Genomic DNA, 12,118 nt, shown 5'->3' with positions numbered 1-12,118 from the left:
CAGAACTGTCCGTTTGCATCTTCACAAGATTGTAATGATTTTTTCCTTTTAATGTGTCTAACATTTTCTTTGTTTCCAAATATTTATGAGAATTATGAAAGTAAAAAATATAAATTATGAATTAGACTCAACATTTTAAAAAGTGTAAAATGTTTTCATAGTAGTATAATTTGTTACACATAAATTTTTAAGAAGTAGGAAGATCAGTCTTCTCCAGATGGTTCATATAATATTAGAAGTTGGCAAATAAAAAGTCTTCAGTTTTTCCATACCCATCTGAATATGAAGATTAAAGGTTTCAGTAGATCAAATATTACAATGAGCCTGAAAGACAGAGGCTGATTACAAGGAAATGTGGAGTATATGTTACATATATAAATCTTTCAGTCACAAGGGGTAAGGCTAGACTTTGTTTTATTCAGGTCTTAACTGACTGTTAACAGTTCTTTGGAACTATCTCGTAGAAGAAGTGTAGAACAGTTAGGAACTTTGGACTAGAAAAGCTCTAGAATTCTGAGTGCAGCTTAAGTTGGCAATTATGGTAGATGCTAGGAAGACCAAAATATCAAAAGAAATTCAGACAGTGAAAAATCACCTCATGAGACTGTAGAGGGGAACTAAGATTCTATTGGTAACTAACACCATTCAGAGAGAATTTTGCTATAATTTGCATGGATCCTGAGAAGTTGAGGAAGGCTGAATACAAAAGTGATGGACTATGTAAGTTGTTTGATAGGGGAAAGTACAGTAAAGCAGAATGTATATAAGGTAATGGCATAGTTAAATATCAATATTTTTACTGGATTTTATAATGAGAAATCAATATCTGAAGATCTGAAGATGGAAAATTTAGTGTAGTTTACTGAAGAAAAGACCATGACCAATGATAGATTTCTGGACAACAAAGATGCAAAGAACATATGTTTGCTAAAGGGATTCACTCAATTTAGGAGAAGCAACATACTTTGAATTAAGATAGTAAGAATGGTACATTGAAGGCAACAGGGTATCCATCAAATGTTCAAGTACATGAAAGTGAAAATATATTCAAAAGGAGGGAGACTGCATCTCAAGGTAAGGCTCAGCAATAAGCACACTGAGTACTCTTGTAAAGGGGCTGAGTTTGATTCCCAGCACAAACATATTGACCAGCAACCATCCATAACTCCAGGTTCACGAGACCTGACACCCTCTTCTGGTTTTCTGCAGGCATTGGAAATCCTGGGTGAATTTACATATATGCTGGGTATTTACACATATACTTAAAATGAAATATTTTTTAACTTTAAAAAATAGGGAGATAGGACTGAGTATACTGAGGAAAAGATACTTGCTCAAAAACGACCAAAGGAAGCATTTTCTGAGGTTCAGCTCTAAGTTTCATAAAGAACACTAAATCCATGTCCTATGAGGCCCGACTCCATTTCAAACTGACATAATAACTTTGAAGCAGTACCCACTTAATGCTAGCATTACTAGCACGAATAATGCAAGAGCTATTGGGCCACAGAGGCTTGTACCAAGGTTTAAGGAAGTCAGTGAGGTCAGGTATTGTGTGTCATGTTGGCATTTCCTTCAAGGAGGCCCTAAGAGGCCTTTACATGTAGCTGTGATGGTAAAAACTAACTTTAGAGGAGACTCTAAGATGTTGGAGATGTCAGGACCATGAGTTGTATGCCAAGAAAACTGTATCATAGTGTACAGCCAGCCCAAGACTGGAACCATGTTTGCTTCAGATAGCAGAAGTGGAGCAGTGGGTTCATGCAAGCATAGTAGAGGTCAAATGATGCTACTAAAATGTTCCAGATGGTGGATGTGGAGCTGAATGTTTTTGTGTTGTCCTGCTGTGTTTTACTCTTTGGTCTGGACTTTCCTTGTTGTCCTCTAATTATTCCCTTTTTGCTGGTATATTGGTGCTGGTATTCGTACCCATGTGTTCTGCAAGAACAACCATTACTCTTAACCACTGAACCATATCTCCAGCCCCCATTTGGGGGACTCGTAAAGATGGAATAGATGCATTTTGCCTGATGAGATGAACATGAGTCTTTAGGGACCCAGTGTAAATTACGGATTAAAGTTATGTGTTTGGGTATCAAATTGACGAGGGTTCAGTAAGAAAATTAATTAAGGCTACCTGCTGGCTGGTAAAGCATAACACATCTTGTTCCCATCCTCTCTCCTTGGGACTTGGACCCATCCCCCTGTGATTTCAAAGGGCACCTGAATAGTCAGGGTTCCTTTGCCATCTTGAGAGCTCCTGAGTAGCCTGCCTTGAATGAATTGGTTCCTTAATATAACATCAAAAGAGAGAACCTGAAGCCCAGAAGAACTATGTTTAATACCCCAAGAGAAAGTGATGAAACTGCATCAAAATCATAGATTCAAATTTCAACTCAACAAATGCAGGATAAAGTTTAACATCAGAATCACAAACAGAAAAGAAATTCACATGCCCAGATCACAACAAAAAGTTAATGTGAAACACCAAAATAAAACAGCCCCACCAAATGCCACTAGTCTTGTCAAAGTGATTTATATTGAGAACTACCTAGAGGAAACTTAGGATATAGACTTTAAAAGAGCAATAACAAATATGATAAAAAGTCAATTGATTTAAAGAATACACAAACAACTCAACTCATAAAGGACAGGGATAATCTTCTAATGAATTTCAAGAAACTACAAATATGCAGATAAATAAAATGACAAAAATCATTCATGATTTGAAAAGTGAATTCATGACAGCGCCGAATGTTCAAGAAAAATGAGGATGAAATGAAGATGAAATTGAATAACTCAATAAGGCAATTTGAAAGAATAGGAGAAACTCTTAAGAACAAAATGAATGATATGGAAAAAAGAGTATCCAGACTAATTGGTAAAGTTGAAGAACTAGATTATTCAAGCAAAGAATATGAAAAATTAAAGAAATATTTGTGGAATGGAATATGCAGGAAATGAGGGATACCACGAAAATTTCAAATTAATGAATCATACACATCAAGGATGGAGAAGAACTCCAGGTCAGTTGCATTGAGTAGGATTTTAGGAGAGAACTTCCCTAAGTGAAGGAAAGACATACGTGTACGGATGCCTGTAGCACACAGGTCACCAATTAGACAGGAACAGAACAGAAACTCCCTACTGTGTATCATATTAAAAGCAGTGAATGTCCAGAACAAAGAGCGAATACTGAAATCTGTAAGAGAGTGATAAACAAGTCACATGCAAAGGAAAGTCACATGTAAAGGAAAACCCACGATAACTCACACATGAGGGTATGCAAAATGACAAAATGACTAGATAGGCCTTATCATGTATGACAGAACACATGCAATGCTATGGAAATTATGGGAAGTGTATGTAGAGGAAGTGTTTTAAATATGATTAAGATGTATAAAATACACAAAATACAATAAACATATTTTAAACATTTTATTTATTACTTTACTTATTTATTTTATGTGTGTGAGTGTACTGCCTGCATATATGTGAGTGCACCCATGTCATGCAACTCCGCAGAGGACAGAGAGAGCTTCAGATTTCCCTGGAATTTTAAAAAGAAAAATAATAAATACAGTGTATTTAATTTCTTTCATTTTTATAAGCCCAAAGAAGTAGATCTTTTTTTTCTTGGTTTGATGATTTCTTTCTTTATTTTAGTTTATTTTTGAGGGTTTCAGATAATGCTATATTCTGATGATACAAAGGGTACAAAATGAGTTACTTTCCAGAAAATTTCAAAGCACCTTCTATCATTGTCTGCAATGTGTCTTCAAATACTCTTACTTAGGTCATTTTGTCTCTTAATTAAAGTAAAACACCATATGCCCATAGTTTTGTTCTGTACTGAAACTGGTGAAAGGAGGGTCCCGTTGAGGTTTTCAGTCTCATTCATAAAAGAACTGAAGAATGGACCCAAACTGCAGTAAGCAGACAATCGTACAGAGATGTACATAACTGCGTCTTGTCAGAAGTTCTGTGGAGTTCTGCGTTACAAGGCAGGATTCCAGGCAGAAAAAAATTCACTGCCCCATTACTACACCAGGTATTCCACACATCTATTTAGCATAATTTAAGGTGAACCTGCCCTCCTGGGGTGGTTCTATTACCAGGTGATTGATCAGTGACATTGGAAAGGTGGGTTCTGCAACAGAAAGTCTAGGGATATTATAGTAGACCAGTTAAACTTATGAAGCTTTTTGCTAATCAAGCATCACCCCTCTGAAGAGATAATGCTAATATATTCTAAAGATTTTATAAGATCTCCCAAGTATTTTCAAATTTTTGGCCTTTGGAACAGAGTGTTTTGCTAAGACGACCAAGGACATTTTGACTTTTACCCAAAAAACTGGCTTCATTTCTTTGGGATCTTCCTACCCTAACTACCTAGCTAATTCCTACCTTATATTCTTATCACACCATCCTCTGGAGTTACCCAAATTGCTGATAGGAATCGGGATTCAGATCACTCTGGCTTCTTCCATGCTTGAAAGGGAGCCAGGGTGAGGCAATGGGGAACCCTTTCATTGGGTCTATCTAAAAAACTCCCAAATTGCATAACTCTTAAGCGTAGGGAGTAAAGAAAATCCTGGACTGGTGTCAAGGAGACGTGATGAAGAAAAAACGGCAAGAGTAGTTAACATAGCCAGATCTAGACACAGAAGAAGAAAAAAGTCAGAAGAGGGCAAATTTAAAATGTGTGTATCAGAGTCTTTCAGAATTTCTTGACGAGAGCTTCCAAAAGCATCCTTCTGTTGGGTTCCTCCTGATTTTTCTTTTGTCTGTCGAGGTTAGACTCGAGAGTGATGAACTCAGAATTCATTTTTAAGCACTCCGATAGCTGTTATAGCTGCTAGAATAAGTGTCAAATCCTTCTCAAAGGCTTCTTGATAGGGGGAGATAACAAATTTGGCCATCATTTTAGAACAATAATGGTTTGTCTCCCTTAGCTATGGGTGGACACTACAGTATTCCAGACCAAGATTTGAAATCTTATGTCTGAGAAGCACTTTCTTATTAGAAACAAAACCATCAATGAGAAATAATTGTCTAAATAACGTTTTATCTGGGAAGTGTAATCCCTTGAACTCTGAAAGAAATATACTGACCACTTTACTCTTTTGTTATTCTTTCCTTTTGGGTGTTTAAGACCATAGGGTTGGCCAAATAAACCTATTTATTTTTACTCTTAAGGTCATTTGAGGATCTGTTTTCAGGGGTTAAATGGGCTTGGGGGGAGCCCCTGGCTCCTTTGTTTTACCAGTTCCATCTATGGATGAAGGAGATCTTTATGGAGTGTTTAGGTCAAGCACTTTCTTCAGTGTGTTTCATCAATTATGATGTAGAGGTTACTGTGATGACCCAAAGAATGCTTGGCAGTGTAGCCATAGCAACAGAGTTAACAGATTGCTACAAGGATTTATAGCTTTAGGGTAAAGGTAATTTGCCTTTTAACATTTTCTAGTAGAAGACAGCAGAAAATCATGAGATCCTAATTTGGGTTTCTATTCATTATTTCTTTCTCCCCCCTAGTTTCACATGAGCTTGAAAAAGCTTCCTCACTATACAGAAGTTGGAAACAAAAACAAATGTGGACCCTATAGTACAGATCTCGTGAGATTGTTACCCATTCTATGGTGGGGCTGCTTGGTAATGTAGCTGTTTTGATTCATCCACTCTCCTGTAAGTAATGATCACACCTTCTTTTTTTTTCAGCATTTAAATGTGTTTATTTGTTGTTTTCTCATGAGTTAGATATTCCTAATTTAATTTTCCAAAAACATCTCATAAAAGCTCAGGAACTAATTGTGTGAAATTTAAGTAATTAATAAAGTTATGTTCTTGTATTAGAATTACTTCTCTGGAATTTGGTCTTCTTTTCCCCTATTCAATGTTCATTAAAGTACCGACACTGACCACAACCCCACTTTCCCTGACCCCGCCCCCATTTCTCATCTCTCATCCCATCCCTTGGTCATCCTTGTTCCTCTGCACAGCTTTAATTCTAATTTCATTGACCATGTACATACAGGGCCCCTGTGTGTGTAAAATCTATCAACTACATAAGAAAAAGCATAGAAGGCATTTACCTTTTTGTGACTGGCTTAAGTTGATTAATATGATTATATCCAGTTGCATTTACATATTAACAAATAGCAAAACTCTTCATATGTCTGACAATATTTCCATTATGTATCTATGGCACATTTTCTTCATCCATTCCTCTGATAGACAAAGCTTGGTTCGATTTCCTACCTTCTGATCAATGCTAAAATCAACACTGCCATGCAAGTGTCTTCCTAACATGTAGAGTCCGTGGGAATGGTATAGCTGGTCATGATGTAAATCTAGTTCTGTTTTTTTGAGGAACTGCCGTACTGATAGCTATGGAGGCCTGAATAGTTTACATTCCCCCAAGCAGTGTACAGTTTCCTTCTTGTGTACATGTTTGCCAGCATTTGTTGTTTTCTTTTTTTCGGCTTTGAATGATTATTATTATATTTTTATCATTATTTTTTTTAATTTTTAATAACTACATGATTAGAAACATTACAGCTTTGACATATTCAGTAACACACTCCAGAGCAAGAGTACATCTCTTTCACAAGTGGGTGTAAGTGTCTAGGTTCACAGTTGAATTAATACAATTATATAATATTGAACTCAGAATAAGCCCTGTAAGACATTAAATTGAATGAGTTTTTAATTTTTCAAAAAGATCTCCATTTCATTTTAGAATATATTGTTCCTTACAGAAAGACTCATTGTTTTTACTACTAACACTGAGATGTTGGTACATGCATCTCTAATCTGTATGTATCTGATTATTACTAGTCATAATCACTTGCATTTGGATCCTTGGCACTTGTGTATGTCTATAAAAATGTATTATATTTGAGGAAGAAGAATGGAAATTTACATCATGCTAATTAGTAGAGGTGATAAACATTACCATTGAAATCTACCCTTTCTTTAATATTTGGCCCAATCTATTGGTTTACCACATTCTGTTTGAATTGATTTATTTCTTTGATTTTTCAGTGGTGCCCTATCTGATGAAGTAAGGTTTGTTCGCATCTCCCCAGGCAATGTAAAATAGCAAAGAATTGGTGATTAAAATACCCATTGTTATTGGTTGGAGTTCATTTTAGTAATGTTTATTTTATGACACTGAACTCAGTCCCATGAACAGTATTGAGAGGAGAGCAAAAAACAGAATTAATAACAGCAACATAAATCAAACACGATACACACATATAATACAAATCTATTATTTCTAGTGCCATATTCTGAGGCTAGGAAGGACACCGAGGACTTAGGATTCCCCATGGTCATGCATTGAGACTAGTAGATTTCTGTGCCTCTGTCAAAGAAGTTTCTTTTTCAGTCATCAGTAGTTAATTCAAAGAATAATGGCTAATTAAGGTGATGAGAACAAGTGACTATTGTGGGCTCAGCATAAAATGATACATCGACATTAACCCCCCAAGACTTAGGGAATATTGTGGGAGAGGAGTTAGAAATATCTTAATGATATGCAATGACTGTGGCACTCTTGAATTTGCAAACACAAAATAAGGCCACAAACACAAAGAAATTAAAATGACAGCATACAATACACACCGTTCAAAACTGAAAATAAATATCAATGGTCTCAACTACCCTGTCAAATGACACAGGCTGGTGCAATGGATCAAGAAAGAAAACCCATTTTTCATCAGCTATTAAAATTGCATCGCTTGCTTGCTTCTTAGGGCCATTTGCATGGAATATTTTTTCCCCATCCTTTCACTGTAAGACAGTGTCTGTCCTTGAAGGTGAGAGGAGTTTCTTGAAGACACATAAAAAAGGTGAAAAAGATATCAAAGGCCAATAAAATAAAATAAAACAAACAGAAAGGAAAGGATCATAAAATAGTTCTTTCTTGATGAGGAGATTTTAAGAAAAGCAAGCAAAAAATTAAAAAATTCTTCTTGCTGAAGAATTGGACATGGTATTTGCCAGACTGCTTGCTTTGGAATCTGCCATGTATGGAGCATAAAATGGGTTTCAGCTGTAGTTATTTCTGTTCCTTCTCGGGTTCTATTAAACAGTAAAGCCAGACAGAAAACTATGGCAATCTGCACCAACCTTCCAAATCATTTAAGGAAAGACGTTTGTTTCAAGGCTATATCCATATTAATTTATTCTGAGATGTGAATAAAGTATGTTCTATGATATCCATAGAGCACACTGTTAAACCCTTCTTCCTACATAGCTTCTGGATCAATTGTGTTGGCTCTAATTGAGTTTTCATGAGGAGATGTAGGTAACCTCTGAATTCTTTAATAGCACACAGTTTTCCTTTATAAGCATATCTACAGGTGAGCCACAGCCTCTGATGTCATAAGTCTGTCATTTGGATTCCTTTCTATATACCCCATGTATTCTGATTTTCATGTTTCCTTTCCCATGCTTTAATTATCTCATAAGTTTGAGAAAATAATGTAAAATTAAGATTAAGTCTTAGTCACTTATGAAGATAATTGCACAGTTCTTTTAAATCCGTCAAATTTCATTTATTCAAAATTTCATCTTCCCAAGAATTTTATGCATATAAACAATGAAATATATACCCTATTAGCCCACCAATGCCTCCTTATCCTACCTAACACCTGTCCCTCTTCCAGCTTCATGGCTTTGTAAAACGTAACTCACTATACCTAGTTGTCGCTTCCCATATGTGTGTAGGTATAAGGCTTTCCTCTGGAGCATGCCAATCCTGTTAGTGGCCTACATCCTCAAAAAGAATGATTCTTTCTCCCACAGAAACTGTCAACTACCAATGACTGCTCTCTCAAATTGTAAAGTTAAATCATTTAGAAAGTGTGACATAAAGGCAGAATTGAAAAGAGACAACTGAATCAGGAATTAAGAATAAGATCAAGCCAAATCTAGTGAGTTCCCCAGAACCTCACCTACCCATTCTGCTATTTCCATAATCCCAGGTCAAGCTCGAATTTGGTATATTCTGAACTGTCCAGCCTGATGATGCTCCCAGGACATCACTACCACATGATTATCTCCCCATGCTTCCAGGCATAGTGGAGTTGTGCCATATGTGAATCAGTCCAGGCAGACACTAACAGGATTTCTGATTTATCACCAAGTTAGAATCACCTCTGTCTCGGCAATAAAACATCAAAACTGGGTGTCTACCAATTTTTCATACATGATCTGAGATCAATCAAACTTGGGCAATAGCAAAACCAGAACCAAACATCCACTTATTTGAGACATACAAGAGTATTATTCCTGGCCCATAACCAGTGAAAAATTTCACACGCCCAGGCCACACTACAAAAGCACAGACAATATGAAAGTCCAAGACAATATGTCCTCCACAAACTGCAGAAACAAACACTTATTAGGCCTATGTAAATAGTCAAAAATGATAATTGCCTTAATGAACCCCACAAAACAAAATTTAAGAGAATCATCATAATTATTATAAAAATTCAAGAAGTTTAATGAAGATGTGTAAACATCTCAATGAACTTAAAGAGGATAGTAATAGCCTCATGAGTGGAGTTCAAGAAAACACAAATACATAATTGAATGAAATAAGGAAGAAAATTAAGGATTTGAAATCAATTCAGTAAAGAAAATTTCTGAAGAAAACACAAACTGAAAAAAATGATGGAATTGAAAATTTCAGTGACCCAATTGAGAACTCATTTTTGAAGATTTAGTAGTATAATGTATCAAGTAGAACACAGAATTTCAGACTTGAAGATATACTAGAGGAATTAGACCACTCAGTCATTGACTATGAAAAATAATTAAAAGCACAGGATAGGGCTATGCAAGAAGTTTGTGACATCATGAAAAGTCCTGATTCTCTGGAATAAAGCTGACTTCATCATGGTGGATGAGCTTTTTAATGTCTGTCTATATGCAGCTTCTGAGCATTTTGTTGAAAATATTTGTGTCTTTGTTCATTAAGGAGATTGGATATTGACTTATGGTTTTTTGTTTGTTTTTGTTTTTTGAATTGTGTGTGTGCGCGTGCGTGCGTGTGTGTGTGTGTGTGTGTGTGTGTGTATGTTTTGGTATTAGAATGGTACAAACTTTGAAGAAGGAGTTTTGGAGATCTCCTTATACTTGTATCTTTTGAATAATTTAAAAATATATTGATAGTAGATTTCCTTTGAATGCCTAGTAGAACTCTTCTGCGAATTCGTCTGTGCCCAGGCTGTTTTTCATTCAAAGTTTTTGTATCATGGTTTCAATTTTCTCATTTGTTACAGGCCTGTTTAAGCTGTTGATCTCTTGTTGGTTTAACTTTTGTGTTTTCCATAAATTTAAAAATCATCCTTTTCTTTTAGACTTTCAAATCTAATAGAGTATAGGTTTGTTTTCTTATTCTTTTATAATGTCAAGATTTTGTTTTTGGGTGTCTATTGTGATGTTTCCTCTTTCATCTCTCATTTTATAAATTTTTACTTGCCTTTTCTTTTGTTTAACTGGGTTAATGGTCTGCATATTTTGCTTAACTTTTCAAAGAACCAGCTCTTAGATTCATTGATTCCTTGTGCTGCTTTCTTTGTTTCAATATCAATTCCTAAGCTGAATTTTGTTATTTGTTAATTCTTCTTATCTGTTAGATAATTTTTTCTTCTTGTATGCTAGAGGAGTACAGAGATCTGAGATTAGAGTGCAGGAGTGTTTCTAGTTCCATGACTATAACAGGGACAGGGTACAGAGGGGTTAGTGGAGTTGCTCAGATTGCAGGGAATCAAAGACAGGGGGTGGGGTCTGCTTTACCAGGGTAGTATTGTGAGGGAGTAAGAATCTTTTTCAGGCAGATAAGGAATGGAGGAGGCAAGTTGGTGGTGGAGAGAGCCTTGGAGAATTACCAGTATTTGGGTAGTCTTGAACAAGAAGGTAGTCCATAGATCTGAGGCAGAAGTACAGGAGTTGGCCTGGATTCAAGAAGGGAGGTAGGTTACAGGGAGGAGACTCGAGGTGTTCAGGTTTCAGGGGAATTAAGAAGCAGTTATCTTATTTTATCATCCAGTTGAATTTTCTTCCAGGCTTTAATGCATAAAACCATTAGATATTCTTTTCTTTGAGATCTGCGTGAAGCTGATATAGGCCAGTGGTGCCTTTGAACCTATGTGGGAATAAAAGGAACATATTTTCTTTTTCTCTGCTCACGAGTGACCACATAAAAAGAGGCGCTGTCATATTTGTCCCTTTTCTCTTTGATAAGACCTGAGTTGTCAGGCATTCCTCACTTCTTTATTAGTGTCCACAAACAAGATAGAGCCTATTTGGATTATTCACTCTTACCAATACAACTTCTTTAATAATGCCCTATGACCTTATTGAATGGTTAAAACTAAGTTAATGAACTGATTTTTCATAAGTCTTTCCTTAACATAGGGAAGATAGGACAGATTTTGGTCACAGTATTTGGACAACAGAGCTGGGATTGACCTGGAAGCCTCCTCCCTGAAGACTAGCTCTCCTAGTTGGAGAGGATACTATGCAAGCTGCTAAGGGAAAAAAATCAGTCAATGGTCCAACCCAGCTACAAAGCCAAATTCTTTACTTTTAAATAATTCAAAGCAGAACAAAACCTGTCTTTTGAAATATTTTCAAAGAATAGCTTATATAATTTGTGGGGATGGTTTCTTTTCTCATTTTTTATTCAAATTTCTTCAAAGTTATGATATTGAATATTTTTCAAATCTAACTGACTCATTCTACAAACATTAGTCAAAAATACACAGTTAACTTTACATTATGAGACAGCTAAATGAAATAATTAGAATTCATATGGGTTTATAATTAATGAAATTGATCCTTCTCTGGTTAGCTATCAATAAATGTTTTATTGAACATTTTATTCAGAAAATGCATGAGAATTATCTAGTGAGAGAAACCATAATGAATATAATTGTGTAGAGTAGTGTGGTTTTATCTTGTTAAGAATGGACATTTGATCATGGAGTGGTTAAATAATACAGTTAGTTAAGGTGGAAATGCATCTATCCTCAAAGAAGATCGTCCTTCACCATTCAGACAATGAGGCTGAAATAAAAATTTTATTAATTCTCTTATTGAG

Source organism: Nannospalax galili, unplaced genomic scaffold (assembly GCF_000622305.1).
Source record: "Nannospalax galili isolate Female #2095 unplaced genomic scaffold, S.galili_v1.0 scaffold347, whole genome shotgun sequence".
Lineage (NCBI taxonomy): Eukaryota > Metazoa > Chordata > Mammalia > Rodentia > Spalacidae > Nannospalax > Nannospalax galili.
Note: the sequence above shows the minus strand (reverse complement) of the source record.